Raw genomic sequence first — 7649 nt, 5'->3', positions numbered from 1 at the left:
TGTGCAGGCACGTTTGTTTACTACGAAAGATGCCTAACAGGCGTGTTCGCACTGCAGTCACAGTTGACGTCACACTGGCTATGCGGTTGCGGAGTAGATGACAAAACAGTATGCTTAGGCGACACAGTTAGAGGTCCGACACTGCGCCGGATACTCGGGTCAGAATGTCGCAAAAAAATCACAACATTTAGCGTAAGTTCTTCTACACAGCTGTTAAATAGTTTAATTGCCGTGTGTGTGTTGGGACCGCGCATACGTCATGCGTTCGATACGTCTCCCACTTACGCTGAAGCACACGGATGCACTGAGGGGAGGGGAAAGCGGGGGGGGGCTTCGTGAACCTTTCTTCCACTCATACTTCGCATTGGCCATTTCCTTCTTGATCCATCTGCTCAAACTGACCACAGACAATAATTCTACTCTCTTACTATCCTGTAGGCCAGCATGTGATAGGGAGAAACATATTGGGGGAGGGTTTCACGGCTCCATTGACGAAGGGGAGTATAAGAAGGCTCGCGCGGAAGAAACGGGGCTCTCGTGTACTCACCCCTCTGTTGTGTTAAGTGATATATGTGAATTTAAAACCAGTGTTCTACCCTGTGTTACTTGTGTGAATTTCTGAAAACCTCTAGTCTACCCCGTGTGATTTGTACTGATTTTGTAAGTATTCAATAGTGAAACGGCAGTTGTAATCCACATCAGTCTACTCTCATTTTATTATCACATTCGTAAGTTTAGTCAAGCAATTACACGGCGCATACATAGCACGCAAGCTATAGCGCACAGTCGTCTGACAGCAGAATTACCCAGCGACTACATTGTTACCGGTGACCAGGATTCGAAACAACGCGGGGTGCTAACCGCTATACGCATCACGGCCGTTTCACTAAACTACACGAGGATGAGCCAACAATTTCTCGGGTAAGCCAACAGTTTTGCCGGTAAAATTTTTTTTTCTCTTGCTATAAATCGTATCTAATATTTTATGTTTCCGCGTGAGTTGACCAGTATATGCGATTGCTCTTTGTTGCCTCTGACTCTTGTAACGTTACTTAAACATGGACCAATTGACGCCGACGATTGGTGATTTATCAGATATTCAATATGAAGCGATGCCGAATTTAAATCCAGTATCAGAGACGCACTTTAATGTACCGCAAACCCCCCTTCAACCTCAACCTTCACCTTCGATCTGCCCGCCACCTACAGTTAATGAACTAGCAGATATGCTAGGACAAGCGCTGCGTCCAAGTTTAGAATCGCTCGGCGAGACAGTAGACAAATCAATGCGGGCGGCGGAATTTCGAGCCACACTGCCAAAATTCTCGGGAGCAGCGGGGCCACTTGACACATCATTCACTCAGTGGGAGGCGGCACTTCAATGGGCACAGCTGCAGCTTAACCTAACAGATAAACAGTTTCTATCTGCTGCCTTTTCAACACTGACGGGACACGCCGCGCGATTCGGCCAACAGCAGCTACTAGCAAGGCCTGAGTTAACATGGGCAGATTTACTCGTCCTCATTAAGCGCGAATTCCAGTCGCCATCTGAGGTCCCGCGAGCACAATCAATGTTAAAAACGTTTTGCCAGACGCGGGGCGAAAGTATACGTGATTATGCTCGTCGATTACAGCAGGTTGCAGGGTGTGCGTATCCAAGCAAACATACCTCACAGCCTGCGTTTCAAGAGAGATTAGTCGAAATTTTTCGGGATGGGCTCACACAAACATCGTCACAAAGAGTAATTGTAAGGGCTAAGCCTACCTCGTTAAAACACGCGGTGGATTGGATCTGTGTATCGACGAACTATGCGAAGAGGCAGTTTAGTCGAGTGGTATCAGAGGAATACGTGCCTTGAAATGCCACCTACAGCAGGACGATGGTTTTGCCTTGCGAATATGCGAATAGCATGACCAGCCCACATTTGATTGTGCAATCCTGACCCATGCCCACCATGCCACCCAGCCCCCCCCATTGCATCACGCATCGCCCAGCCTAGACGCCGATGTGTTTATATGTATCTAGAATCTAGAAATGTAATCAAATCGTTCGCACCCAAATATTGTAAGTTGTATCTTTTCTACCGTCATAGCCCGGTGAAGACGTATATTTAGCCTATATGGAGCGTTACCGCTGCGCTATATTTTTGGTAAATTCATTAACTATTTCGGTTAACGGCTATTTACATGCGCAGGCGTGCTCAATAGGAGGGGATGCCGTTTGGCGGGAGTTCGGAATCGGCGGCGCCATATAGCGCCCGAGGCTACGTTATCGCTCCACGACTAGTTGCGTAGGTTGCCACACTGCGGCGGAAAACCAATGGTTTCTGACATACTTGTATCGTTCGCTGACCAATATAGGTATGATTTGCAAACTTTAGGTGTGTGGGGGAATTGTGCGTTTTCGGTGGCAGGAACCTGTTAGGCTAGGAATATGTTAACGTGTTTTCTGTAAAGGAAGATAGGTTTTGTATAATACATGGTTGGTGACGTTTACATGTGTATGGTTGGCGCGGAAATAGGTGTGTGTTTGTAACGCATTGTAAACGAATTGGGTAACATACTATGGTTGACGAAATTGACAAAACCTACACCATACGTGACGCGCGACGCGGGGCGCCCCGGGCGCACTCGGCTGGGCTGTGCTAGCGATTTATTTTCAGGTTCAGGTCGTTGATAATCGGAAAGTTGAATAAAATTTAAATATGCAAAGGAAGAAGCGACACGTGATATGGGTTAGCTTTATTTGAACTTTCTTTATTTCAATCCGCTAGACTTATATGTAGTAAAACAGACGTTAACCAGTTGATATCGAATGTATATTATCACGAGCCGCGGTGGGGCGTCGAAGAGATCAGTGGAGCCGTTTGAATTGTCTCATTCTTTAGCGTATTAGTTCTAGCCTATGGCATATTTCGTAGGTAGAAATATATAGTATGATCGCGGGCGCAGACAGCGATGCTATAATCGGGATGAGGTTACTTCTAGGAGCTGGTTGCTAAGCTTCATCTTTTTTTTTAAATATTGATATGAGACGAGAGAAAACATAGCCGCGGAGAGATGTGGAGTTGCCGCGTGTACATTTAAGATGCTTGCCTATTGATATGAAACGGCCAACGTCATGGAGCACCACGAGCCGTATTTAGAGCGATGTTGATGTACCAGCATGCGGCCCAATGATTCTTGATAACACTCTTGGTTACAAACAGGACTCAATAGCGCTGGATAGTCAGAACTGCTATATTGATTACCTGGAATTAGGTGCGTGCACTTTAATCATTAGTTTCGCGTGTTAAACTTCACCCTGTCTCTTCTCTCAAGGTAACACATGTTCCGAATATTAGATTAAATTAGTTTGTTGAGAATTTTATTATCCAATTTTATAGCGACCTACGGATATTTCTCATTTTTCATCTCTCTCACACTGCAATTTGTAATTTTTATAATATAAAAAATATATCAAACATTTATCGTAGAAGATGGAATTATAATGGAACTATTTTCGCAACTTAATCTTGTTCGAAATTAGTGCCAGTGAGCACAAATGATAGAGATAGCATTGTTTACTTGACTGCAGCGCCATAACTTAAATACTCATTTACATTCCTACATCGCAGTTGCGTTAGTTATTATGACCATTAACCCTGCAACTAAGANGCCAACATCTGCTGCCAACACCCACCACTGCCTGCCATCATCTGCTGCCAACACCCACCACTGCCTGCCAACATCTGCTGCCAACACCCACCACTGCCTGCCATCATCTGCTGCCAACCCCCACCACCGCCTGCCATCACCTGCTGCCACCCCCTACCACCCCAAGCCATCACCTGCTGCCACCCCCTACCACCCCAAGCCATCACCTGCTGCCACCCCCTACCACAGGATTCCATCATTCACTGCCACTACCCACCACTGTATACCATCATCCGATCACAAATGTACACTATCATTCACTACCGTACACCCCACCACACCACACCCCACCACACCACACCCCACCCCACCACATGTCAATTTGCCAGCACTAATTGAACATATAGAAGATGCGGAAAGAAAAGCTCGGTTGTTTAAGTTCTTTCAANGGTTGATCGTTTACAGTAATTAAATATCTAACAGCTGTGTAGAAATAACTTTAGGCTAATGTGTGTATTTAAATGGCCGACATCTGACCGTTCTCCGGGCAGTGTCGGACCCCCTTATGTGTGTATCTAAGATATTATGTGTTGCCAGCTAACCAGCACGACAGACTATGATGACGCTAATGTGTGTGTGTGGTTAGTGTAGAACAGCTGTTTAGTAGCTGTGTAAAAACAACGTTGCTAATGTGTATGTGTATTCTTCGCCGACAGCTAACCCAAACTACTGTTGTGATGCGGCTAAGGTGTGTGTCTAAGCTGTTATTCGTTGAAAGTTGATCCGTACTATAGGCAGTGATGCCAACAGAGCTGCGCCTATCTACGTGTGTATCTATTGCGTGTGGAACTAATTTTACCAGTTGTTTGTGTGTCCGGCAGATAAATCCGTCTCCTTGCCAGCTGGGTGGTGTAAGATTATGTTTGTGTTGATGTTCCGCTGCCGGTTATAACCTAACCTCAGCTTGTGTGTAAGCTGGTATTAAATGCGTTCGCGGAGTGATATTAGCGTTGCTACATTTCCCCCCACGCCAGGGAAAGACAATGACCCATTGTCACTGCAGCTCCGACTGCTCTACTAAATAGGGTGAAAAAAAAAATTCCGTATGAAGAGCAACGGTAATGTGATGTAAGGGTAATGTGAATGGTAACGGTAATGTGAATGGTAACGGTAATGTGATGAATGAAGGGGTAGCGTAGGTAGGTTGAAGATGTAGCCGTTAGCAGCGTTTAGGGGAATGTAAGAAATTCCCTTGGGCTTTAGAACAGTAATATTTGCACACAAAAAAGACCCTTAAAATGCGGAATACAAGGAAGCATAACAATAATAATACTAATAATAATGAAATGGAACGCCGGGGGCCGGCTGGCCCTGAGCTGGACATAGAAAAATAGATGGATACTGCCTGCTATCAGATTGGTGCGCCAGACCCGACGCACCATAAACTTCAACATCCGGCAATGGAGGCATTGACGACGGTACCCACACACGATGCGGAAGAGCACTTGCCCACGTCGCATGCCGAGTTCAAACAGATGCAGGCAGAGGAGATACAGTTGGCGAATATATTGCAATTCTACAACTCCCGAGACGAATGCCCTGCGACCCACGCAGACTTGTCACCGTGGAGTTCCACATAACGGTGGGCTACTATAACCCACCTCGCTGAGCATACGGGTCCCGCACCGCCACGGGCACAAGTCGTAATACCAAGACATTGATCACACAATTCATGGGGAGTGCCACATGCATTCTATCATGGCTCGGACATTTTGGGGATCGACAAGGAATTAACTCGCAAGTAGCAGAGGATCTATTGGAGTCGTAGCATGTGATGCGGACATTCAGTAGTGCTCACCGTCGTTGTAACTTGCAACGTCGCGCAAGCTCCAAAACCGATACCGAGGCAGCCTCGTCAATGAGCTCCACTCCAACTGCACGCTACCACCAAGACAGTAGCGACTATAGACTTTGTCGAGGGCGCGCTTCCCGCTAACTCCCCGGAAATCAGCAACCGCTCACATAGTCACCCTCGTGACCCTTTATTCTTTCATAGCCCGAGGCATAGGTCCGTAGCAACAAGTCACGCAGAGACTCAAGCACAAAATAGCTCACCTCAATAGTCAAAACGTTTCATCCCCAGCCCCATCGCGCCCCTCAACCCTAGCCCACGGACTGAAGTGCCTTCAATTGTGCCACGTGACCATTGGCCTCGGAGGGCGGTAAGCCATTATGTCTGTCGCGTGGCGGGGTACCGCGGCGATGCGCCGCCCGCCGCGTTTGAGCGCGCGGGCGCTGTCAGTAGTGCGGGAATCTTCTACAGTATTTCGCGATCCGAGAGCGCACAGGGGTCGAAGACAGCCCCTTTCCACAGACGTGGGGGCGTGCTAGCAACAGACTATCGTGAACGTTTCAGGTCGTGGTCTCCGGGTTACCACTCGATGTTACGTCTTTGTGACCGACCGCCACACAGAACTGGGGATGAAAAACTAGCACTCAGTGCTTTTCGCCTCTATCGACCGCGAACACACACCCCAGTGACACACCCCATTCTTCCTCACCTAGCGTACCGATGGGTCTTACCACTTGATACGTTTGCACAGCACGTCATTCAATTACGCGAACCGAGGATCCCCTGTTTCATTGCTTTGACAAGATACACCAGCATGCATCAGATATTAAAGAGCGGCACTCAGCGAACTCGAAGGCGTAACAAGGAGTTTTTATGATAAACGTGCCAGGAGCGCTTTCGAAGCCCGGATATTCGTTACTGCACAACCAAGGTTCCGTACCCANGTGCTTTTCGCCTATCGGACCGCGGAACACACCACCAGTGGACACACCCCATTCTTCCTCACGTACGGACGCGATGCGGTCTTACCGCTGGATACGTTGCTACAGCCACGTCACATCAATTACGCAACCGACCCTGTTTCCATTGCGTTGGACAGATTACACCAGGCATGCACAACTATTAGAGAGCGCACTCAGCGAACTCGAAGGCGTAACAAGGAGTTGTATGATAAACGTGCCAGGGAGCAGCTTTTCGAACCCGGAGATTCGGTTTACTGGCACAACCCAGTCGTACCCATTGGGGCTTCAAGGAAGTTCGCCAAGTATTGGAAACCGTATTTCATCATCGTTCAACAGCTGTCGCCAGTCAAGTTTAGGATTAAGCATGTCTACACTGCTCGCACATATGAAGTGCATGTTGACAGTTTGCGCCCTGCCTTCCCGCAAGGAGCATGGGACGGCGTAGTAACTGATGAAGCAGCACCTGTGAAACAGGCAGTCGGCACACGAGTTCAACCCCCACGAGCAGCACACCTAGTACAGCCTGCATCATTTACGGACGAAGACTCCGACGACGATGCAGAATCTCAATCCGCGCCCTCACAATGGGAGGAAGAAGACCTTCTTCCACTTGAAACCCTTCGACAGAAGCAGAAAAGGGACTAACCACACTACACAACACTAACGCACTTAACGCTTTCCCTTGCAGTATGTGTGGAGCACTCATCAGCCTCAGCATAATCGCTACGGCTGCACCACCGGGTACCATTCAACCAACGCAGGGAGCAATCTTCGTTCCTAGAGGCAAACTAGCGCTATCACAGAGCACATGGGCCATCGCTTTCACTGTCAACACATCCATCCTGGATCAGTATCTTACTAAACTTCACACTGAGCTTGTAAACCTAACCATACCCACAAATCCATACCATGGTAAACAGCCACCCACTAACGATGGACAGAATCGACTAATGCGTTTTACTAACCAGCTTCACACAATGATTGTTAGTCACCTGCAATGGTTTACCGACAAGTACTCCCTACTAAACGCACGCACGAGAGACCTACATTCGCTTCATCGAGGTCGTTCTCCCCGAGCTATAATCGCAGGGATAGGTAAACTTTCTAAATTTCTTTTTGGAACTGCGACAGAAGAAGATTTAGAATATTTATAGGACCAATTGTCAGCCATGCAACTTTCTCAATCACACATGTCACAG

The 7649-nt window shown here is 47.6% G+C and overlaps 1 protein-coding gene across 1 annotated transcript in view; it reads left to right on the top strand.

The window, feature by feature from the left end:
- The first annotated feature begins 453 nt into the window (after window positions 1-453).
- Window positions 454-7649, top strand: part of LOC106811083 — a 9785-nt gene continuing 2589 nt past the window's right edge. The window contains exon 1 of the mRNA XM_014814614.1: window positions 454-660. The gene's annotated coding sequence lies outside the window, so the exon portion shown is untranslated. The remainder of the gene's footprint in view (window positions 661-7649) is intronic.

Source organism: Priapulus caudatus, unplaced genomic scaffold (assembly GCF_000485595.1).
Source record: "Priapulus caudatus unplaced genomic scaffold, Priapulus_caudatus-5.0.1 Scaffold502, whole genome shotgun sequence".
NCBI lineage: Eukaryota > Metazoa > Priapulida > Priapulimorpha > Priapulimorphida > Priapulidae > Priapulus > Priapulus caudatus.
The sequence above is the reverse complement of the archived record's forward strand: the minus strand, read 5'-3'. Positions and strand labels throughout refer to the sequence as shown.